General features: G+C 40.1%; 1 pseudogene; it reads right to left on the minus strand.

The window, feature by feature from the left end:
- Positions 1-999: 999 nt before the first annotated feature.
- On the minus strand, positions 1,000-1,607 carry LOC134386402 (high mobility group protein B1-like; annotated as a pseudogene).
- Between the last annotated feature and the right edge of the window lie 24,305 nt (positions 1,608-25,912).

A 25,912-nucleotide genomic window follows, 5' to 3' on the forward strand; every position in this document is an offset into this window, starting at 1 on the left:
CTTTAAAATAGCCAGATGCATTCCATGCAACTATGTCAAGTTTGGACTCACACCAGCCGTGAAAATACTCTTGTCTTTTTTTAGAAGTAAATTGCATACACATCGTGAAGAGTATTCAGAAAAGTGGTTTTCTTTTTGCTTTGTCTGGATGACTTGCAAGTCAGCTTTAACCATGCTCTGAGCCCATAAACATCTTCTTCAGTCTGCCAAGCTTCCCCAACCTCTGCTTGGTTGCCAGAGTGGCAGCCTTGTATCAGCTGGTTTCTGGGAGGGCAAGACCAGTGACTCAGGCGTGGAAGGGATATTGAGATGGTTTATGCATGTCCTTATTTTGTAAATGAGGAGACTGACGCTCAGAGATTGAGTGGCTTGCTGGAGGCCACAGCCAGATTATAATACACTAGGAGCCACTTGATTCTGCCTCCTCAGTTGATTCAAGACTGTAACTGCTGCACTATAGCTGTGAAGCTCTTTGAATACTGCCAGGTGCTGTGTAAACATAAGGTGTCATGGAAGGCTGAAGCCACCAAGAGTTTGTCTGCTTTTTCTTTTCTAATAAAAAATTTGTATTTACTCTGAAGCATTCAGAATGTCAACAGAACAGCTGCAACTTTTTTTTTTTGCAATTACAGAGTAGTATTCAGTTAACAGAACAACAATTATTTCATATAAGCTGCATCAGAGACAACTGAAGATGAAAAAACTACCATCCCCACGTATAACTAATTTGTGCTGTGCACCAGCAAGAACCGGCTTTAACTTTCCACGCCAATTTACAGCTGCCATACTGTACCAGGCAGGTTATTGGCTATTGAAATACCACCAGGACAGGGCTATCTAAAGACACATTCGGTAGTGTATTAACTATACAAAAAAAGACACTGTACAGTTTAAAAACAAATCTTACACAGCCTTACGTCTTTAAAAGGAGTGAGTTGTGTACAGGGGGTTTAAATGCTTTATAGACAAGAAAAAAAAAAAAACTGTGCTAGAACCAATTTATTCACCACCATCATCATCTTCCTCCTCATCTTCTTTGTCTTCCTCCTCTTCCTTCTTTTTGTTGCTTTTTTCAGCCTTGACACCTCCCCTTTTCACTGCATCAGGCTCCCCTCTAGCTCGGTGTGCAGCAATATCCTTTTCGTATCTTTCCTTCAGCTGAGCAGCCCTCTTTGCACCAGGCTGCTTGTCCTCTGCAGCAGTGTGGTTCCACATCTCTCCCAGTTTCTTTGCAACATCGCCAGTGGATAGGCCAGGATGTTCTTCTTTGGTTTTAGGGCAATACTCAGAACAGAACAAGAAAAAGGCCGATGGAAGCCTCTTGGGTGCATTGGGATCCTTGAACTTCTTTTTTTTTCCCTTTTAGGAGGGATATAGGTTTTCATTTCTCGTTTGTAAAGGGCCTTGTCCACCTTTGCCATGTCTTCAAATTTTCCTTTCTCTTTAGCAGACACTATCTTCCACCTCTCTGAGCACTTCTTAGAAAACTCTGAGAAGCTGACTGAAGCATCTGGGTGCTTCTTCTTGTGCTCTTCCAGACAAGTTGGCACAAAGAATGTGTATGATGACATTTTGCCTCTTGGCTTCTTAGGGTCTCCTTTGCCCATGTTTAGTTAGGGAGGCACAGAGCTGTCCAGTGCTCATCCGGCTCTCACTTGCCCTGGTGCTGTCTCTATGGAGTTCAATGTCCTGCAGTCATTTGTCTGCTTCTAATGAAGGTTTCAGGATAAGAGGAATTCTTTCCTTTGGCCAGTCTCCTCCCGTCTCTTACTTCTAAAATGGCTGAAAAAAATACAAGAACCCTTTAGCCTTTTTTTTTAAAACCTTAAAAATGTAAGGTTTGTGATAATTTAGATGTGAACACATAATTCTTACAGAATAATAACTTCAAAATAAGCATTTGTTTTCAAAATGATAAGTACTTATAAGAGGAATTTTGTCTAAAATCAGTAGTTCAGAATACAAAGAATTTCATTGAAATGGCTTTACCTTCTAGGCTCAGCATTTAATTCTCCAAAGAAAAGAAAATATAGTATTTATGACATACTCCTTTGCAATATTCTGAGGCCCATTGATTTAGGATGGTTTTCATTTATATTAATCTTTATTTTTATTCTTCCCTTAAATATGGGCTGGGATTGTTTGATATTGTCATCACACAGAAGTAACAACATAAATGACCCCCCCAATTCTATAACAAGCTCTTACACATTTCGTTGTTCTATTGAACTCTTCACTTGCCTTTGTCCTTTTCTTCCAGTTCTTGCAAACTATTGAGGTTCAAATATGCATTATTTTCTCAAGAAAGTCTAAAATCCCTCAGAAAAGGAGGAAATATAGCAGAGCTCCTTTTTTTTTTTATGACAAAGATCTCGGGGAAGCCTCTTTTGCTCTAACTAGGTTCCATCAGACATCTTTTACAGTATGTTTCCCATGGGTATGATTTGGGTTGTGGTGTCTACAAGTATATGTAAACATGAACCATGAGATTTGCCTTCAGTTTGTTTCTTGGAGGCTAGATTTCCTTAATTCCTTGTCCCAGGCTAATTTTCAGGGCTTCTTTATGGAATCTCACCAAAGATTATGCACAATTGTGTGAGACAATTATATGTGGGGGGTAATTTGTTTACTGAATGGCCAGAACTCAATGGAATTTATTCTTCTCCTATCATTGCCTGAAAACATCTCCCTTTCCCATCCATAGCTTTCTGGCCACTTTCAGGTGCAGTGTGAAGGTCCAGTCAAGTTAAGTCTTCTCCCTTCCATATCAGACCTAACCCACAGCTCCAGGATCGCCAGTAGGGAAGGAAAGCATGGTCTTTTCTTTCTCGATCTTGTTCTCTGTTGTTCTCTTTTTCCTCTCTCCTCGTTTGTTGCCTCTGGTCCTCTCTTCCTTCTCTACGTATAATTAAGGAGGAGGATTAGGGACTAGGTAAAAAAGCCTCTTACCTGTTAGTGTTGTTATAATCTCATCTCTGTATCCTGGGGTTCTTCCAGAGCCCTAGCCCATGGCTGATTTACTGTGGCTCTCAGCAGTATACCCATGGCTAAGGTCTCCTTGCACCCTGCTTCATTCTGGAATCTAAGTTGCTTTCCAGCCCAAAATGAGTTCCTGGACCATTGTTAACACCTGCCTTTAAAGAAATTCTTTCACCTATGCTTATCCACTTGCTGCTTTGGTTTCAAATCAAAAGTTCTGTTTAGTTTGGCTTCATTTTTTCACCCTAGATGCTTTCTCTGATTTCATTTGAGTCTAGCCATGTAATTAAAATTTTATTTCATGCAGGATCTAATTGTTTTATAGTAGTAGGGTTTCCCGGAGTATCAAGTCTGCTACCCTGGGCAGCAGAAGTTGGACCTATGAGTTTGGGAAGCTTTAGAAATATCCATGTAGGGAGTAAGACAACCCTCCTTACTGCAGGCTTGCCTGTTCCTATGAATGTATCTCTTAGAGAGAAAGCATCAAAGACCTCTCTACTTCTACATGGTCCCTTAAAAGAATATATTTTAAAGTTTCTAGGCTTATATAGTTTGAACAGGGTGATAATTGCTGGACTGGTTTTGCCATGTTTTTTTAAGTCTTTTTTGATTTTTGTGTGAGTACTGAGAATTTATTGTGCCCAGCTTTGGAGCTTTAGTCAAAAATCTGAGACTATAGGAAATGTCCTATCTTGTTCTGTGCATATTTGATCCCTTAGTGTTTTTAGACCACAGTTCTGAGCCTCACTCAGGAACTGTAAACATTATTTAGCCTGGTAAATCCCAGCCCTACTGAGGACCTAAACTCTACCATTATTGAGTTGTCTAGTGAGAACTTTAGTAAGGTAAAACTGGTTATATGTTTGACTTGAGATTTCTGGTGCCCTTGTACAGGGTCTAACGATTTGGAGTATAGCTACCATAGCATACTGGGATTTTCATTATAAGTTTTGGTAAAGGAAAATCAGAACAGTACATCTTACAGTATCTTCCCCATGGGCTTGGACTTCATCTCAGACAAGATGCGTGTCACATAGTCTTAGTAGTAACAGCATTGTAGAAGGTGGCATGAATGGGAAAACCTCATGGGAAGTCAGGATAATGGCTGCTACAGCCATTAAGGGCGAAGTTGCTGGTCTCTAATGGTGGGGCAAAATTCCCCACCCAGAGGTTTGCCGAAGGTGTCACGGAAGCCTTAGGGAGGCTTCAGCAGCTTCAAAATACATTGAGCTATATTGTAGACACCTGACTACCACTCCAGCATTATTGAGCCCTAGAAACTTTTGAGCTCTGGTAAGTTTTCCAAACACAGATCTCTGAGACTGTAACAGTTTGGAGTGTCTGTCACCTTACCCTAATTTTCTGAATATTCCTCTCTACCCCACAGCCATATTTTCATGCTATGCAGTCCTCTGACCATAATTGATTGAATTGGGATGAACAGCTCAACTCTTTCTAGACTCACTCTTTCTTTCAAGAATTTGGATTGGCACTGAGAAATAGTCTGTACTTGTGGCTGAAACTTAAAAGTGATGTAAATTCAGGAACTGTGCATGCAGAAGCATGAAAGAGAGGAAAAGTGAGATATGTCTCCTGAGGACTTTCCAGTTCCCAGAGCACTACACATCTCTTGTTTCCTTCAAGTGAATTTTTTTTCTTGCAAAAGATAGCTTAATTTGATGTCTTTTATTTAAAACCAAGATAGCCTTGACTAAGACAGGGAACCCTCCAGTTTTGTAGTATTCTCATGGTAATTTATGTGCATTCTATAAACATGCTTATACTGTTGTGTGTGTTGTGAGAGGAGGTGGAAACGGGTTATTAGAAATTGGTTACTGCATTGGTCAGGGTTCTGAGTTGCAGACAATAGGCTCCACTTGAGTCAGTCTAAGCAGAAAAGGATATATTAAAGAGTATTGGATATTTCACAGAATCTCTGAACAGAGCTAGTCTTAGAGGCTACATGATGAGAGCAGATAACCCAAGTATCGCATGTCCAGAAGAATTTCCCAGCTATACCATAGGATTGTTCTTAGAGGCACCTGTGATGTTGGTGACTGGATGGCAGACACACTTCCACAGCTGCCCAAGAAAAGCCAGATGTTTCTTCCACTGTGTTTATTGGAAGAGCCTGTTTCACTGAGGCTTCTGCCACTGCCTCAAGTTCCTCAGTTCCACCTCCAAGACTCATTGGGGTGAGAGGTGGGGCGGGAGGTAGGGGGTAGAACTTAGGTCACATGCAGAATCCTAACTACAAGAAAATATGGGAAATGCAGTTCTTTGGCCTTCCAGCCTGTAGAAGTGTAGAAAGGCAAACTAGGAGGAGGTTGGAGTGGGTGTTAAGTGAACCAACATATGGCATCTTCCCCAACTTCCATCACTGTATTGTGGGGGAAGAAAAGTGAAATTCTCCAGATGTCTTCCAGACTACCAGAACTGTATGCATAATCATATCTCTGCAGGGAGAACGGGAGGGGAAGGGCAGAGAGAGGACTCAGTAACCACTGTAGATTTGCAATGGATATGGTATAGTTTTGAAGTATATTAATACGTTTTCCTTTTTTATACTTCCTTTTGCGTGACCTTCCCCATTAACTTAGAGGTGTCTATTGTGTCAGAAATGATCAGGGATGTTGGAGTATAAAGAAAAAGAAAGTGTCAATGTTTACTTTTTGACTTTCCAAATAGGGTTTAAATCCAAAGAAAGATAATATTGAAAGATAGCACTCGCTGAGAGAGAAAAAAGAGTTCTTTTGCGTTCTCAAACCTCTCTTTTACATACCAAAAGCCAACTTAGATCAGAGTTTACTATAAAAACAGTACAGAGAGGACAGAGGATATAAGAAAAGTTTCTACTGGACAGGGAGAAGCAGTAGAAAGCTTTCCTCTCTGAGAGGAAGCAGAGAGATTTGGAGGGAATTTAATCAGGGTGAGGAAGCTGTTTGTGTCCCGGAAAGGCATCTCCAACCCTTCAGGCCTTAGCCAAAGGGTGAGAGGAAGAGGGTGATAGAAACCGCAAAAGTTTGTCTGAGAATGTCTGTGCAGATGGAGGTGTCCAGTTAGACTAGCTGAGAAGGTGCCTGGTGACAGACAAACTTTGGTCAGGCTCCTCTGAGCCCTCCTCTTGACTAGGCCTTGACCTTGGTCCCCATCCTGTCTTTGGCCTAGCCAGCCCAGTCTTAGCAAAGAATCCCCTACCCTAGAAATCTGATCAAGTTCCTCATCTCTCACTTTTGACATATAAATCCTTGGCCTGCCTTTAACAAGAACCCTGTTAGGCCAGTTTAGCAAGAATTCCCCCACCCTCAATGTTTATCTTAGTAAATTTCCACCCACTGACTCTACTGGCTGGCTATAAATCTCCAACTGCCTTTGCTGTATTTGGAGTTGAGCCCAGTCTCTGTCTCCTATTGTGATAGGCACGACCCCTTATTGCAGTAGTCTTGAATAAAGTCTTTCTTACTATTTTAACAAGTGTCTGAATAACTTTCCTTCAACACTGGTCCCTAGCACCTTTAAGAGGTATGTAGGAGATCCCAGGGTTCCCTGTAAGCCTGAAACAGGTACACAGAGGTTTTGATGAAACAGTGAATCAGAAGAGGCCTAGGAACAAGACAAGGAGGTCACCAAGGGTGGAGGCCTCATACTACAGGCAAATGGCAGGTACCCCAGAGGCCAGCAGTGGGTTCCAGCATAATTCCCTAAAGACCCAGCAGGATTGGCCACAGCTTGGCGGACACCAGCAGAGGGCACTCAGAGACCAGACCAGACCAGCAAAGAATGGCTCTCTGGAAGTCCAGAGCTCCCACTCCCAGCCTCATGTCCTCCAGGCCATCTTGGGAAGAAGAAGGAAGAGATGGACCCTCTTGAGGGATCTGGAAAAATCCACACTGATAGGGGATATAATTTAGAATTGACTGAATATTTACTCTAAAAAGAACAAGTTAAACTGAAAGAGACTTTCCTAAAAGCAGAAGAGACTGAGTTTTGAGTTGTGTTTTGTTTTGTTTTGTTTTTTAAATTCTTCCTGCTACTGAATGGGAATGGGGCACACTAGCAAGTTAGGATTCGTAATAGGAAATAATAGAGAGCTACATTTCTTGCACATCTGAGTTGTGATGTTTACATTTCAACCTCCCTAGGTGTAGACTGGCAACGCTGTAAGTTCCATTGGAGCAGCATCTGGTGGTGGTTTGGAAATGGCTTGGTAGCATGATGAGAGTCCAGAGAGGATGATGAGGGTTGGGGATGGACAAAAGGACCCTTTCCTTTTCCTGGGAGCTGAGTTGGCTTTGTAAAGATTCCTAGGTTTCTGGTGTGCCTAGGGAAGACCCAAAGCCTGCTCAGCTTGTTGAAGGGATGCAGTGACAAAGCTGAGAGAGTGGATGGTTGAGCTGGGGAGTGGACCTACCTCCACAGGACCCTCAGTGACAGCAGGCTGCAGAAGAGTGAACACTCATGGCCACTCTCTTGTGGCACAACAGAGCCCACTGCAAGACGCTGCCAGTGCCAGACCAGCCAGGTAAAGAGACCAACAGAGAGTGGACCACGGGGCTTCTCAGCTACACTTTCAGCAGTGGGTGTCCCCAGATACCCAGGGGCCAGCATGGCCACCAGGGGACCCTCTCCCATAGACTCGAGGACTTGACTAAGCATTTACCCAAAAGAGATGGACTTTATCTGGAAGAGACTGTTTAAATCTACGATGTATACAAAATTTTAATTGGCAAGTTCAATTTTATTTCTCACAGTTTAGCTTAGTAGTAAAGAGCATGAACTCTGGAGTCAGATGACCAGTCTTCAAATCAACTCTCTTTGCTCACCACGTGGCCTTGGGCTAATGACTTAAGTCTCTGTCACTGGTTGCTCACCTGCTAAATGGGGATCCTGACAGTCCTCCCTCCTAGGATGTGTGAGGATTAAATGGTCCATATATCTCATGCTCTGAGAAGAGTGCCCGGCACACAGAGCCATCCCCACGTAAGGGTTTGCTATTATCATCACCCTACAGGATGATAATTCATGAGGAAGTTGAAATCCTTTATAGAAACCTGAAAAAAAAAAAAAAAAAGCCTCCACATGTTTGCTCCATCTCTTTTATGGTGTGTAAATTTCAGACCCCACTGCAGATACTTGGCTCCAACAGAGTCACACCTAAGACAGCAGCCCGGGGGTAGAATGTCAAAAGCCACCCAGGAGGATGAACTCAGAAACACAGGCTTCAGAAGTCACCCTTCTTTAGAGTGATTTCTTTTAACATTCAGGGCTGTTTTCAACCCGTAGACAACAGGCTGCTCCTCTGCCTTGGTTTGACTGCCTGTTTTAGTTGCTACTCTTTTATCTTTCACAACTGGTGAAGTTGCTTCTTGAATTTTTATAGCGCTTCAGCATGAGGCAAGCTATTGTTACAAGAAGAACCTTTAAGTGTACTGTTCAGTCCTTTGAACGGAGATTTGTTGATGTTATTTTTAAATTCTAAACCGTTGGGGCAGTGAGAGTTTTAGGAGAATAAACTTCCATGCATACTGAGATTGGATCTGTGCATTACAAAATGGGAGAGCTCTGGTGTCAGTTGCCTGGGGTGGAGCACAGTGTTAACCAAACTAAGGTCAGGTTTCCATCTTAGCATGGACTGAGGCTAACCGTACTCCCTGCTCCCTGGAGACAGACTCTCAGGTGGCCGCCTGTGGATTTGTGCAGTTGTCTACTTGCTGAGGAGCTAGTCAGGACAGGTGACGGACCCACCGTGTGACTGCCACTTGATGAGCACTTATCCATGTCAACATCATACCAAACCCTCTGTATTAAACATTGTATTACTTTCCTAGGGCTGCTAGAATGAATTACCACAAACTTGGTGGCTTAAAACAATAGAAATTTATTCTCTGACAGTTCTGGAGTCTAGAAGTCTGAAACGAAGTTGTCAGCATGCCCGTGCTCCCTCCAAAGTCTCTACAGGAAAATCCTTCCTTGTTTCTTCCAGCTTCTGGTAGCTCCAGATGTTCCTTGGCTTGTGGCTGCATCACTCCAATCTCCGCGTCTGTGGTTGCAGTACCTTCTCTTTTTTGCGTCTGTTCCTCCTTTGTCTCCCAGAAGGACACTTATTGTTGGGTTTAGGACCCATCCAGATAATCCAGGATGATCTCATCTCAGGATCATTAATGCAATTACATCTGCAAAGACCTTTTTTCCAAATAAGGTCACATTCACAGGTTCCAGGTTGAATGGATATATCCTTTTGTGGGGGTGACCACCATGCAACCACCTGCAGGTACCTGTGAAATTCTCACACATTCTGAAAGTATCTATTATTATCTTGAAATTCAACTTCCAAAAGTTTTCTTAAGTTACTCACAAATTATACTTCTTGTAAGTGACAGAGCTGATTTAGATGCAGGATTGTCTCGTTTCAAAGCTGTTGTTCTTTCTACTATATCATGCTAAAAATAACAATAATAATAAATAATCTTAGCTGACATTTATTGAATGCCTACTATGTACCAGGTACTGTGCTAGTATTAGAAGTATTATTTCTACATTTTTTTTAACAATCCTGCAATAAGGGCATCTTATCCACAATTTATAGATGAAGAAACTGAGGCTTAGATAAGTGTAAAAGTCAAAATAAAAAAAAATAAATTAAATTAAATTTAAAAAATGTATTTGCTCTCAAAAAAAAAAAAAGAAAAATTCTGTTTAGAAGCAAAACATTGTCATTTGATTCTATGTCATATGAGAAAATGGAATGTCTATTTTGAGGAGATAGCTCAATGAATAAACTATTTACTCTAAGTAAAAAAAAAAGTCTCAAGGTCATACATGTAATAAGTGGTTAAACAGGAATTTGAAATCAAAGGCAAACCAAGTCAAATGACTAGAGAAATTCTCAAAGCACGGACGAAACCTACTAATAGTAGGTTAGCAGCATTACTTTTGGTAGATGAAGAATTGGCTGTGTCTCTTAGAAAGGCATTAAAAATTCTTGAAACATTTGGGATCAATTTAACCATACCTGGTGTGTGTGGTATGGGCATTTTCCACACTGTGAGTGAAGCAGAGATTTGAGGCATTTTCTTCTTTTTCTAGCCCTTGAGCCTGTCTCTGTCGTTAGGTCCTGTTCATGCCTTGACTTTGCCCAGTTACAGAGGACTTACTGTGATGCCACAGTAACTGGTTTGAAAAGCACTTTAAGAGCTCTGTCTCATTTCATTCTTAGAACAGTCCCTGAGGTTGGTGGGATATCGTTATCCTCATTTTACAGCAGAGGAGACTGAGTTTCGAAGTGAGTTGTTACTGACTATTTGCTTCACACAGAGGCAGAAGCGACTTGAAGCCTTGCTATTTGACTGCAATTCGAATTCTTTTTTCAGTGCTCGCTCCAAGGCTGTTTTAGATTAAGATGAAAAATCCAAGGGAAAAAAAAAAAGGATAAATTTGGCCAGCATTAGCTTTGGGTAGGTAAGAAAACACACACACAAAGTGGGAAAGAGATCTCCTTTTCCTTTTCAGTCTTGAGGGTAAATTATTGCATTTCAGCACTGGTGCTCAAAAGTGATTTGCAATTGAGAATTCTTTTTTAAGGGCAGAGGGCTCTTTTGTGAGATCTTATTTTCCTTGCAGTTCCAAACAAGCAGGCTAAGTGTGCTCTATTACGTCCAGACTGGTGTTTATAGTCCCATCCTCAGATGATAGATGTCACTTAATAATGCTGAACTTGATGTTTTACACAGTTCTGAACCCTTTTTCCAAAGACTGGGCCACATGTGCCAAAACTTTATGATGACAAGTCATAGAATTGGAATGAAAGAAATGTGATACTCAAACTCTACTAACAGATGATATACAGAAATATCTTTAAGCCAATGGTTCTCAGTCTTCATACTTGAGAGGGAGGCAATTTTCTAAATAATGTAGGAGAGAAAAGAATTTAACTCTGGGTATATGATTGCCCTCTAAAAAAATTATTCCTTAACTATGGCACTTCTTTTCTCTTGAATCATTATCTCCAACACAAAGCTTTCACTCCTCTTAGATACCATGGCCACTGCTTGCTTCTGGGACCAACTACTCAGCTACCCAATACAGTTCCACTGGCTGGGACTGACCAGTCACTTGTCGTGGAAGTCTTCTTAACTCTCCTCTCCTCAACTACGCACACGCGCACACACACACACACACACACACACACACACACACACACACACACACACACACACACACACACACACACACACACCCTGCCAAGCCAACCAGCACTCAGAGTTTTTGGGTCTTCCTGTCACTTCCAGACTTGGGTGAAACATACATCAGGGTGTGGGTCTGGCATCCCTAATAGTTGGAGTGGACACATGCTGTAACTAGGAAATGTGTGGGAGTTCATTCCAGGAGGGACAAATTTTGACCAACAAGAAACAGGCAATGGGAGGTAGGAGGAAAGAAAACCTCCTTTTCCTTCATTCTTCCCAGAGAGTACCAGAGGCATGGTTTCTCCTTGCACTCCATTGCCAGGTGTCTCATATGCTGACCTGCTGAGCGATCTGCTAAGCCACCCCTGTGCCTTATAATCATGGCTCGTCACAGAGCAGAGGCCAGTTCTGGATGGTGTCCCTGTGTTGCTTCCTATCCTTCCTTCCCTTCTTTCCTTTTTCCTCAGCCTTGCTGTCCCGCCTTGCACTTCCCACGTAAAGTGTCAGCACTTTAATCTTTGCTTCAGGCTTTGTCTTCTGGAAAACCTAAGCTATATGCCATTGGACTGTTGAGGAATATGCCCAGTGGTTGGGATTCTCATTTCCAGGCCCCCCCTTCCCAATCCAGTCCAACACACCGCTGAAGCACAAGTGGAATGTGGCATTTCCCTGCAGCAGGCCCCCACTGTCTGTAAAATGGAGCTGGCATTCACATAATGTTAACTGACATTAACAGCCCTGTAGATTTGCTCTTGAACTAATTTTTCAATTTTATTTTCCATGATTTTTCATTCATATATCCTACTCTCTGCCTAAACTGAACTACGTGAGACCTTTTTTTACCACCCCGTATTTTCTGACCTCTATGCTCTTAATCATGCTGTTCCCTGAATCTGAAAGGTCTGTGCTTATATCTCCTCTCCACATATTTAATTTCTATCCATCAAGGGCAAGCTCAAATGCCTTCTCCTTCTCAGATTAATCACCAGGTCCCTCCCCTCTGCCTCCAGCCCACAAAATGCAATAATTTCTCTTTTCTGATCTCCCAAATTGTCTTGCCTATACTTCTCTTGTGGTGCTTCTTACTTTTAACCCTATGCTGTAGCATTTTGCTATATTTCTTCTCCCCAATTAGACCATAAGCTCCTTGAGGGCACATCTGACTGATTTATCTTTGTTTCCCTGAGGAAACAAACTGGAATGGTAATTTGCACGTAATTGGTGTTTAAGGAAATTTTGTGAAATGAATAAACAGTCTATTTGTTATATAAAAATGCAGGATTATGGCTGAAAACTCATTAAATTAAATATTTTTTTATCTCAAACCCTAAATCCTTAGTTTTTCAGGGAAATACAGGGAAAAAAATGGCCATAGGGATGCTTCTATTTGTAAGTAGAAAGGTCAGGAGATATTAATAGTGAGAATGCTGTGGCTTTCTGCCTGGGGCCGTCCAACAGAACATGCCATAGCATTTTGCTGACCTTGGACACTTGGCTAAGACACAGCACTGTGTCTTAACTTCTTAAGTAAGTATGATCTAACTTCTTAAGAAGTGACTAATCTACAAGGCTTCTGAATAATTGTTCCTTCCTGAAAAATGGAGGAAAATTTTGGTTAAAAAAAATCCAGGCTCAGGGTATTATTATAATTCGTTCATAAAATTGTAAAGTCTGATAAACCCCACAACAACCCCCCCTGAAAATATGTAAACTATTCTATTTAAACTTGTACTATTTATAGTCACTCTATATTAATCATTTCTAAGATAAATGAAATCTTCATGGAAACAGTAGGTGAAAACATTAGCTGAGTATTTCTCATGTATGAAATGCTAAACTAAAAATTCAAACATATTTGGGAAATTCAATCATACATTTATTTCTCAATAACAATTAATGAATTTATATAGAAACTCATGCAGAAGTTCGATAACATTCAAAAGGTAAATAAACAGCACTAATGGACTTTATTATTTTCCATATATATTTAAACTGTGATGTTTATGTGACTAACATCTGTTGGATAGTATTTGAGATTAGGAAAAGGTCTTTTATTAAAATACAGAGAAATTCTACTTAATAAATTAATGGGAATGTGAAATGTATTTTTAAGAAGTTCCATATGTAAAATGGTATAAATATGTGGTCATGCATAGTTATATTTTGTTGGTAGGTTTTATTAAATCAGTAGAATCAGGCAACTATGACTACTTCTCAAAGTGTCAGCAAGACAGTAAAGAGTGTCAGCAAGAGAATCAAGAGAATGGGATCGTCAAGTTTTCGATTCTTATAACCACGGGAGAGGGAAGAAATGAGGTTCAGTTGGGGCAATGACAGAGGTCACATGGAAATGGTTGGGCTGGGGATCAAAGAGGCTGCTGTGAGCCTTTGAGCTCAGGCATTCCTTGGGCAGATCTCTTTCTGTGATTTCTCCCATTGGCACCACCATAGGCAACATAAGGATAGCAGGTGTTTGTGGATCCATGTTGCCTCAGCAGTCCTGCCTGTAAGTATCACTCACTGGCAGGAAAGACAGCAGAGCTCATTTTTTTCCAGAACTTTCATGGGTTGGTTTTTGTCGGAAATCACTGTGGTAGCCTGCTGCCCCAGCGGTTCTGTTCTCCTTTTCTTTTTTCCTGCTAAGAAGGGATGTGTCCTCCCAGAGGAGTCAGCAACAGCCTGAACCAAGTGACCATAGTCTGGGCAGGCTCAGAAAGGCCCAGTTCTGATGAATGCTCCCTATAAATAAAAGAGGTACACTTTTTGCTGGCATGACTTCAAGAACTTGTGTTTTATACTTTCCTCTTAAAATGGTCAAAAAAAGTTACTCCATTCCTTGTAGCTATGTCCTAAGCTAGTTTCCTCACCACTGTTTTTTCCCCAGTATTTGAACCCGTTTCAGTGCTTTTTCTCCCTCCCTGATTGTAACTCTTTCTTAAGTTCTCTGCGGTGTTTACCATACAAACAAATCAATTCACTAAAATAAGTGAATTGATGCATGAGATGTGAGCAAGAAAAACCTACTGGGAACAGAATAAGTGCAAAATAAGATAAGCAATCCTTCCATCCTTACAAACAAACCAAAAAGCTTAGATTTGACACTTTGTAGCTCTTTTCAATTTCCAAAATATTTCTTACGCATTAAATAAGGACAGTGCAATGCTCAAAGTTGGATTAAAGACCAAGGATTCTTAGTAATCCAAAATAAAACTATAAATTATTGATTGAGAAGAGGTGAAGACTTACTTGTTGGGTTGCAGTAGCCAGACAAATTTGGTTAATTTCCAGGGATTCCAACTTTTTGGTTGGGTTTGTCTTGTCAATAATAATACACCCTTTATAGCAAAAAAGTTGAGCCAAAAAGTGCAATTTGCAAAGAAAACCTTCAGCATAATATGTTTTCACCATTCCCAGAGGAGTGAGATTGCCTGAGAGGCTCCCCACTTGACCAATTTAAAACTGACAGTCACATCATTGAAGAAAGTGCATTCTAAGAATTCTTGATGGAGTGACTCTTCTATTATGTCTATGAGATGCTTTTATTATGTATGCTCTTTAGTTTGTGATTCAAATAGTCAGTGAATGTCTAAATCTACATTCGCCACAGAGTCTGGTCCCCTGGAGAACAGTAAGAATTAAATATTAAACAGTGGCAATAATGCTAATCTTAATGATGAGTTTCTAAAGTTTAATGTTTAATTCTTACTATGCTCTAGGGTGTCTGACTCCAAATACCTGTCCAATGGTTAAATGGTTAAATGGTTAAATGGGCAAACCCATACTTACCTACTCCCTTAGTTGTAATACTTTCCAATTGTACAGCTCTTGGAGAAACACTTTCACTGAAGTAATCTCAATTAATCCTCCAAACAATCCTGTGTTTTATGTATTATTATCATTATATTTTCACAAATAAGGTCTAAGAAATCAGGTGACTTGCCTAAATCTTACAGCTAAATAAGTGTCAGAGCTGAGACTTGAAATATAACTACAACTCCAAGTTCAGCACTTGCTACAGCCACAATTGCCTCCCATGTAATTACGTTCAAGCTAAGCTCTCAAAGAAACACTTTGTGAAAAGTTTTATACATGTATCTATCACCACAAATAAAAGGAACTTTGGTACCTAAGACAGATCAACAGTTCTTTGGTGCAGAGTGCCCTAGAATTTAAAGATATAATGATTTACCTGATTGGAAAGGGAACAAAGATGGAGGAGCGGGAGTATCATTAGAGAAAACCCAAGAAGTAGATTTTTACTGCTCAGTTTTATTTTCATAAAGCTAAATATTTAAAGTTATTTCAAGTCATTTTGAGACTGATACCATAGCTTCCATGCAATGTTTAAAAGAGGCCTTTTAGGACCGTGGAAGTGGTCAGGAATTTTGACCCATTGTCACCAGCAGGGGGCAGTAGGCATTTCCCTATTGGTTTCTTCCAGTGTTGTGATCTTAAGGGCCCCAGGGCAGGCTCCTCACCACCGCCACCCTGGATGAGGAGTCTGAGGATAACAGAATAGAATATGCTGATTTAGTTTAATTCTTAAAAGTACTCCCGAAAGTCTTGAGCATTAACTTTCTAGTAGAATGCATCATCGTATTGGGTTTCTCCACAAATTTTAAGATAAATTTCAGGAATCAGGAAGGAAAACCTCAAGAGAGTTTGATTAACTTTTGTCATTCAAGATCAGAATGAGCTGCTTAAATATTTTTGTTAATTATTGGAAGTCCAGTTTGTACTTAACTTTAATAAACGGTGAACATTGATGGTAATAGTCTGCTCATGTTCTAGAGAGAATCCTTATCCCTCCACCCCACAAAAAGTGCTGAATAAGGGAAATCACAAATTTATATCAGCCTGGGCAGTTGAGTTACGAGTCAGTTGTGTCAAGGCTAGCACAATGGCAGAATGCCTGGCTAGTACGATTTTTATGAATAGTGGTAAAGCATGAGAATGTAAGAAACAGAGACAGCCTCCAAAGAGAAGCAATGTGCGTGTGAAGTTCCCATAGCAGCCGTGAGAGTGACCTCCAGGGAATCTTACCCTTCCTCTGCATCTTCAGTGCCTGACCCTTCACTTTCCATACTTCCCAAATACAATCAGGTAGCATATAAAACCAAATCTATCAGAAAGCACTAATGTGTTTTTAAGCTCGTAAAAGAATTTCAAGGAGAAGCAGACTACCACGCCAGGGCCCTTGGTTCCCAGGCCATGAGCTAGTCCTGAAGCCAAAACCTTGTAACCCTCCCAAGGTTCAATAGCTCGGTCAATGAAATAAACTGACAAGCAGGAGATTAATAGGAGAAAAGGAATACAAATTTATTAATTTTTAGTATTATGTGCCCTGGAGCATCAAAGGAAAAAAAAGGAATACCCCAAAAAGTGGTAAAGTTTGAGAGCTTATATACCGTCTTAATAGAAGGGGAGGGAGGATGTAGGCCACTCAGGGGAGAGTAAGTGACTTTTAAGGAAAGAGCAATGAGCCCTTAGAAGATGGGAGATACGGGAGGGGGGGAGGGAGAAGGGAGGGAGGTTTTGGTGATGGGGAGCATTAATCAGCTACAATGTATATCGACAAAATAAAATTTAAAAAAAAAGAAAAAAAAAAAAAAGGAAAAAAAAAAAAAAGAAGATGGGAGATACAATAGTCATAGTTTGTGACAAAGTTTGTTTGAGTGGGTGTCGACTTCTGGTCTCCTCTCCTGTGGTGACAGTCGATCTTCCCTGGTTGGTGAAACTCCAGGGGAGGGGACTGATGACAACTGAGTTCCTTTCCGAGCACCTGTCTTTAGGCAGCTAAGGGGAGTTTGGAGAAAGCCTCTCCTTGTATTTGCTAATTTTGGGGTGCCCTCAGTTCAAAGTAACCAATATACCATAGTGGTATATTTTGGGGTGCTTTGTCCTGAACTACGTTAGCCTAATTGATAGAGAAGTCTCAGCTACTGTCACAGTAGCATTTTAAGTTGGAATGTGGGAAGTGCCTGAAGTTATGTCCCTAGTATTAGTCAGCTTGGGCTGCCACAACAAAATGCAGACGGTCCCTGACTTATGACTGTTTGACTTAATGATATTTTGACTTTATGATGGTGGGAAAGCAATACATATTCCGTAGAAACCATACTTTGAATTTTGAATTTTGATCTTTTCCTGGGCTAGTGACACGCAGTACGATATTCTGTCGTGATGCTGGTTCAAATCATCCAACACAAAGCCTATTTTGTAATCAAGTGTTGAATATCTCATGTAATTTGTTGAGTACTGTGTGGAAGTGTTCTGAGCACGTTTAAGATAGGCTAGGCTAAGCTATGATGTTCGGTAGGTTAGGTGTATTAAAAGCATTTTTGACTTACAGTATTTTCAACTTATGATGTGTTTATCAGGATGTCACTCCATCATAAGTTGAGAAGCATCTGTACCACAAACTGCATGGCTTAAACAACAGAAATTCATTTTTCACAGTTCTGGGGGCGAGGAAGTTCAGGTTCAAGGTGCCAGCAGGATAGGTTTCATCCTCAGGCCTCTTCTCTTGGCTCGTGGATGGCCACCTTCTCGCTGTGTGCTCACATGGCCTCTTCTTTGTGTGAGGAGAGAGCAAGCTCTCTGGTGTCTCTTCTTATAAGGACACTAATCCTACTGTATCAGAGCTCCACCCTTATGACCTCATTTAACCTTTATTACCTCCTTATAGGTCTGATCTCCAAATGCCATCACATTCAGGATTAGGGCTTCAACATATGAATTGGGGGTTGAGTGTGGGGGTGGGGGACAAAATTCAGTCCATTGCAGCCTCCTTTCCTCTTCTTTGGGGACAATACTTCCTAGTCCCAGACCAGACTGAACACTTCAACTTACCTTTTAGGAGACTTATCTAAAGCATGAAAAAAATAAGAAGTAGTGTTTTCTCACCAGAAAGGTTACAGGCCCTCTCAAATGAATACTGATGAGGAGGGTGGACTTCTGAGCTCTGCAAAAAAAAAGCAGAATTATTACAGGGATTTAAAACTGCATCTTAAAGAACAGCAAATGTGTTCCATTTGGGGGGTAATTTTAATGTTCAGGTGGGCATTAGTACCATGTATTAAATATAATTTAAAACAAAACCACTTTCTTCTTTGATATGCCACATTTGACATCTAATGTTATTCTGTCTCTGGGAACTAGATTCTGATTTTTACAGATCCCTCTGCAAAGTCTGTGCCCCCTAGCTACTCCCAATGTGACACTAGCTCTCTGCTGTCTGGATATGTCAGCATCACAGTAAGAGTGCCCTAGCATCCAAGCCATTACGGGTAAAGAAGATCTTGGAAATCAGCTAGCCACTGCAGGGAAAGCAATTGAAGTTGTTAACTTGTTTTCTTCCAACACAGAAAAGGGCATTTCCTTTGTCCTCAATTGACCAAAAAATGCTTTTAAACACTCAAGCGGGAGCATTTTGCAAATAGCCAGTGTGTTGATGGTAGTTATTCATTTGACTTCTGTTTCCCAGGTTGGAGAAGCCTGTGTGTGCAGTCCCTTCGTGTGCAGTCCCTTCGCACTGCCTTTCTGAAGGTGCATCTCCTGCAGAGGTGTTGACGGAAAGAGGAAGAAGAGAGAATAATGTGACCTGCTTTCACCAGGAAGCTTCAGATCATTTCCCTTTGTCTCCACATCCCTTTGGGAGATTTTGATCCAATCTGCTATGGTGAGAAGAAGCTCTCAACAATATTACAAGGGGGAAAAAAAACCCCAAACTTTCATTTCCTCCTAAGAAATGAAATTTTATTTCTGGATGACAAGGCTTTGGAAGGCTGTGGTGTGTTATATGAGTGATCCTTTGATAGCTGTTGCACATCAGTAGACTACACATCCAAAGCACAAATGTAGCTCTTAAAATATTAGCCAAAGGAAGAAGAGAGAGCAGAATGTCTTTAAGGAACTGTGGGAATGTTACTGAATCTTTTTAATAATGGTGTGACCTCTGTGATAGAGCAACCATCTTCATGAGCTGTATTTATATGGAACTGACTTCATGGAGACAGTGCGGGGGGTTTAGAGCTGTGGGGCTCTTTATTAGGCACTTATCTATTATTAGTATTTGTTAATATTGCCCTGTACAGGTTATCTACTTTTTCTCCAGTCCCCTGGATATTCAGCAGAGATGCTTTAAAAATGTCTGTAACTTAATTTCCTGCCTGGCATCACCCAGGAGTTCAGGAGTACACTGACAGGAGGTTAACTGAGCTCTTGAAAAAAGTTGCTGTGGACATAGAGGTACAAGTTGGAGGAGTGACACTTCCCTTGATGACGGGAAAGAAGACATCTGAAATCCCAAGGTGCTTTCTGACATTTGCCACCCATGTAAATTGATGAGAGAGTTAGTTATTAAGGGCCTTTCTGTTTAATTAGAAATCAAACCAAAAGACCCTGGTGTCATAATTTATTCTCCTGCAAAATTATGTGACCAGAGGTTCCAGCCATAACCACAGAGGAATTGGAGGTTGGTAAATGACTCCCTGAATCAAAACTTCAAAGACATAAGAGGGGCAGAGGGAAGAAAATGTATCATTAACAAACAGGATGAGGCAAGTGGGCAAACATTCACCTATGATGTCACCTGCTCATATGTGATGAAATATTACACGGCCAGCTTTAGAACACTAGGAATCACATAATCCCATTTTTCATTACTCCAGCAATGGGAGATAATAAATTAATGTCCCATTCTTTTTAATAGTTAAACTGAACAAAAGCCCTGTTCTGTCCCCCGTGAGCCATAGATGAGCGAAGCACATGGTATAGATGGAGCGTGGTTTCCTCAAGCACCCCCAGCAATGGGCACTGGTGTTGGTCCCACTTCTAGAAACCGTGCTGCAGCGAACATCCTTGTTCGTGGAGACTTACATGTGGAACCTGTTATTTCTTAAGTTATAAATAGTTCAAGCATATAGAAAAGAACATGATAATTAAGAACACAGAAGTAGACAACATTATTTTTAAAAACAATTGTTAGCATTTTGCCATATTTACTTATTTAAATAAGGTGAGGATTACAGTTAAAGACCTCCTTATTTCTCCTCCGTTCCACTTTTTCCTTCCCTAACCACTGTCTTAAATCAGCTATATATTCTCTCCATCCATGTTTACTATGTACATAAAGTTCTATGTAATTTTAAAATGTATACAACTGGGCTCATACGCCAGGTATTCTTCTGCAATTTGCTTTTTATTGAACATTATCTTTTTAAAGATTTATCTGCATTGACATATATAGAGTCAATTCTTTAATTTTGACAGATGTTTGAATCTACCTCAGTTTACTTATCTGATATTTACCTGTGAAATGCAATGTCAGTCATATTGTTCCAGTTATTCACTATTATAAACAATGCTTCATAAACCCTTTCATATGTGTCTCCTTGAGGTTCTCTTTGGAGTATATACCTAGAAGTGAAGTTGGTGGGTCAGACAGTTTGCTTATCAACAACTTCACATGGTATTGCCAAATTCGCTCCAATTTGTGATCCTATAGTATATAAGAACTTCCTTTTTCTCACATTTTTACCAGTGCTTTTTCATCTTTGCCAACTTTGTGATATAAATGCTATCTCATCATAGTTTTTATTTAATTTTCCAGATTTCTAGTGAGTTAAGCATATTTTCAAACATTTATTGGCCACTTGGTTTTCCTCATCTGTAAATTCATATCCTTTGTCCATTTCTTTCTCTTGGGTTAGTTGTCTTTTTTGTACTGATTTGAAAAAATTCTTTTTATTAGTTTGAGCCACATGAAATTGCCATTTTTATAGGTCAGCAATTGTTGAATATTAGCAATTTCATACTGATAAAACACGTATTTCCAAATATTAATCTTTTGATCATTTTATGAGTGGCAGCTATCTTCTGCCAGTATATAACTTTAAAATGTGTTTATGACATCTTTTAACTTGTATAAGTAAGTATCAATATAGCCAATTTATCAACATTTTCCTTTATGGTTATGTTTTTTCTGTGTTTTGTTTAAGGAAATCTTTCCCTAGCCCTGTGCCACGAAGAGATAACTTTCATATTTCTGTGGTATAGATTCCCCAGAAGTAGGATTTCTGGGTTAAAGGATATATGTGTGTGTGTATTTAAATTTTATTTCAATTTTCAACACCAATATCTGAGAGTATCCCTTTCAAAAACACTATCTGTCTGCACGTGAACAGATATGATGTAGTGGGAAGGGTGTGGAGGGAGGGAGGAAGGAGGAACAGGTAAAGGGACATGAAAATCAACTACAATGTATATTGAGAAGTTAAAATAAAAACAAAAAATCTAAACAAACAAACAAACAGACAAAAAAACTGTCTATCTGATGAGTGAGAAGGAATATATCACTGTTATTTTAATTCACATTTCCCTGACAACCAGTGAAATAGAACATCTTTTTATGGGTTTAATCACTGTTTGAATTTGCTCATCTGCGAATTTTCTATTCATTTTATTTGTTCTTAGGTTTGTTTCATTGTTTATCTATATCTTACTAACTTGTAGGATTTATTTGCATTTTGCTGATGTTAACCCCTTATCTGACATATCCATGGCAATTTTCCCCTAATCTAGAATTTGTATTTTCATTTTAACAATTGTATGTCTTTCTATACCAAAATGTTTATATTTTGATATGTCAAATGCCCATCTTTTCTTTTATCATATCTAAAGTTCTTGTTTTGAAATAAAGTACATAAAGTTCTCTCTGATCCCTAGTTTACACATATATATTCCTAAAATTTCTTCTGAGATTCTGTTTGTTTGCTTGCTTGTTTGTTTACTTTTGGGTATTTAATCTCCTGAACAAATTTTTGTATTTAGTGTGAGGTAAGTGTACAAATTAGAAAGAAATAATTTTTGCTTCACTGGATACCCTGAAATGTAAATAAAGTCATATCACATCACATCACTTTGTGAATATATGTTTGATTTGCTCTACAGCTTATGGGTAACAGTCATTACATGCCTGTATTTTCCTAAACCCATTTCAATGAGATTCATTCCCCTTCATCAGGGTTGCTGGGAAATGTAATCTGTCATTTTTTTCAGGGAGTTCTTTTCACCCATTTGGAATCATAGAAGAACTCTAGGGCCTAATGGTCAAAGATAATTGAGGCTAAGTCCCTGGTTATCAGTCAGTTGGGTTTATCTCTGAGAACTGGTCCTCCTGACCCTCTAATCCATTTACACGGAGGTAACGCCTCTGGCAGTATTTATGCTCTCTGTGCCCAGGTTTTGGCAGTGATCTCTTTACTGAGAATCCCACTTGAGTTCCTGGCCTGCCTAGGTATACACGTAACCATTGGTGTTGGCGCTCTTGTCAGTGCTTGGGCTTTAGGTGTGTGTAACACTCTTATCCTACTGTTTTCTGGAAACCAACTCTCCCCTTTCCTCTCCCAAAGGCTGGGTCCTTCTATCCTCTTATTCTCTGAGTACATAGCCTTCATCCCAACTCTTCTAGGAGATCCAGCTTAAATTCTCATCTTTGGGACTGAAAAACAAAAAAAATATGTTAACAGTGCACTAGTGAGTGGTGAGGGTACAATGAGAGGGTGGTGAAGAGAGTCTATACTTTATGAACAAAGACCTGGCTGACGAATCTCTGGGTAACAAATCTAAGTCTTTGGATATTCAGTAGCTCATCTCCCATCTCCCAATAATGAACAGCATGCTTCTTCTAAAATAGCAAAAGCTCAATAAATTATCAGCAGCTCATAACATCATAATATATAACATAACATATATCATATGCATATAGACATATGAGTATATTTAAAGATCTGGAAGAATGCACACCAAAGCTTTAGTGTGGCCATCCCCAAAGGCTGGGAATTATGAGAACTTCTATTTTTTATTTCTGTATCTTTTGAACTATTATTTTTTTTTATCTTTGCAGTTAGAAAAATAAATATACTTAGGAAAGTTTCACAAAATGATAGGAAGGATGTTGGCAGCAAACAAAAACCTTCTAAATAAAACTTGCAAATGATTTCCAGATATTTACCCCCAAAACATCTTTCTCAGACACTTGGGGGAGGGGGGCTCTGTTTACAGAACAGAGAACAAGAGAGAGATGTCTTATATATTCTCAAAAAGCTGTTAGGTATCCCTGGATTAGGAGTTAGTCCATTTGGGTTTTTGTCCTGTTTTACCACAAAATAGTTGTGTAAATTTGACAAGTCTCTTAACCTCCGGGATCCTGATTCTTTCCTGAAACTAGACAATCTCCAAAGCTTCTTTCAGCTCCAGAATTTTATAATAAATATGATTTAGAGATCCTTAACTGGTGGCTATTCTAGTTGCATAAACAGTGTCCCTTGCCATAAAACATCCAAACTTTCTTCCCTGAAAGGATGGATGTATCTGCCTGCCATCCTTTGAGCCCTTCCTGACTTGCAATGACCACTGAGCCAAAGGCTAGAAAGAGATTTTGTCTGGAAAATGCCTCGCTGACTGGAAAGCTGGGATTTTGCTCCCAGTATCACCAGGTTAAACACACTGCCACCAGACCTAACAGTTGTGCTGGCTCCTTCTGGGAAGCCTGCCAGTGTGTGAGGACAGGGACACGTTTCCTGGCACCAGGATCTCCGCAAACCGGGATCTCACCTCTGCTCACTTTCTCTCCTTAGGCCCTTGAAGCCAAGCAGCTGTGTGGCTGTGTCCTGTCCATTGGGAGAAGCTGCCTCCCTCCTCTCCATAGAGATGGCTCTGAGACACTGCTTTCTAAAACTGAGTCTCTGTCATAGGTTTGTTCTCAGTTTCTACCTTTAGCAGTCTTACTGAGCTCTGCCCTGGAGCACAGATGGTTTTAGTCTCTTACCCTACCTAATTAATTGAGTAGTTCTCAACAATATACAAAGAAAATCTATATTCACCTTTCCAACCCCAACTCTAACCCACCTCTCTGTTTGCCTTTTTAGCTGGGGCTTTTTCAAAATAGCATTTTGGAGAGCTAGACTGAAGATGGTGAAATGTAATGCTGTTTCTACACAAGAGAATCAACAGTCTTTTATCCCCGAAGGTGAAACTACAGTTAGGCTAGATAGTTTGGACTAGAAATCACGGGATTTCAGGATTGGGTAGGGGTCTCAATATCACATTAGCCAGCTAAATTTCTTTATACTCTATTTGTTCATGTTAAGATATGAATACATAATCCACTCCAGTTCCTGCTGACGTATCAGGCTCATAAACATAGTCTTTTGATCGATTAATCAACAATCAACAAATATTTACTGAACATCTGTGCCGTGTTTTATACTGGATGAAAAGATAAAGTGTAATATGATTCTAGAGCAGCTCTTAGACTTAGAAATGCTAGAACCAAAACAACAAAAGATTCGGTCTCATTAAAACCAGAAAGGTGTTAAGCATAAAGTTAAAAAACAAAACTCAATTTTCCTGTGTGTTTGGTTTGATGCGTGTGAGTGTTAATGGCTATACACTATTTGTATTGCATATCCAAGCAAACTGTTGTGTTCTTTGAGCCTCCTGTTAGGAGAGCCATGGGAGCAGAGGGACAAAAAGAGTGGGAGATGGTGTCCTACATGCACTAAGTTATGAAAATTCCATTTGTATATTTCTCTCAATACCTAGAGAGAACTATCTTAACTGTGCTGGTGATCCTTTCTGCCTTTTCACTTACTGAGGGTATGTTTGAGAGAGTGAGACTAGGGATATGTGGCAGGCTTCCAACCAATGCATAGTGCTTTTCATGCAAGTTGAAATGTAGCTTTGTTTCTTAAAACTGAACACAACTTCACTTTCAATCCCCAATTTCTGGTAGGGAATGTAAAAATATTTTTATTTCAAAATAACTCAGTCACTTTTAGTTTAGTACTTTAATTTCTTTGGGTACATACATCTTAGGAGATGGAAAAAAACTCTCTTGTGGCCTTTCATCTTAGGAGAGGAAAAAACCCTCTTGCGGTTTTTTTTTTTTTTTTTTTTCTCATGCTCTTCTCTCGTTTTGCTGCCCTCAGTTGAGATGTGACTTCTTCCTAGTCTAGGGCATTGTAACAGTGTCCCACTGCTGCTGGCTGGCAATCCAGGCTCCCAGTCCACACTCTACACATTGCTCTTGACCCAACCCACAGCTTTTCTGGTCTACTGGCCCCTCAGGATGTGGGAACCCTCCGTGGGGTATCAGGAACCCTCAGTGTCTTTTTCTGTCGCATGAGGGAGCAGGAGGGCAGGTGGCAGCGAGGCTGCTCTCAGGCTTCTCCCCACAGACACGTACTTTGATGGAGTGGAGGCCCTTGACTCAGTGGTTAGGAGCAGCAGGATCAACAGAATTACTAGAAGCAAACATAACTCATCAGTTACTATTTCAAAGTATTCTACACATTGATCTGCTGTTCTCTCATTCTGACCCAGTTTATCAGATGCTGAATGAAATTCTACTGTTTAAAAAAAAAACATTTTTATCAACAATATGGTCCCTACATGCAAGTCAACCATTGAATCTAGTGCCTAACCAAAGCTGGAAGGAACGTTAGCTGGGTTAGATATACCCAGACATGGTGAGTGTTGATTTCCAGTGTGGCACCCTCCTAAGGAAATTTCAAAGCTACTTTTGCTTATTTAGGATTTTCACCTTATATTCTGATTTTATAACCTAGGCCTTTTGAAGATATAATGTGAGAATTTTTTCCTGCTCTGTAGTTGGTGTTTTTTTCTGCTCTGTGCTCAGTGACTTAATTGCTAAAATAGGGTGCAAAAAAGAGAACTAATGA

This window comes from Cynocephalus volans, chromosome 9 (genome assembly GCF_027409185.1).
Source record: "Cynocephalus volans isolate mCynVol1 chromosome 9, mCynVol1.pri, whole genome shotgun sequence".
Taxonomy (NCBI): domain Eukaryota; kingdom Metazoa; phylum Chordata; class Mammalia; order Dermoptera; family Cynocephalidae; genus Cynocephalus; species Cynocephalus volans.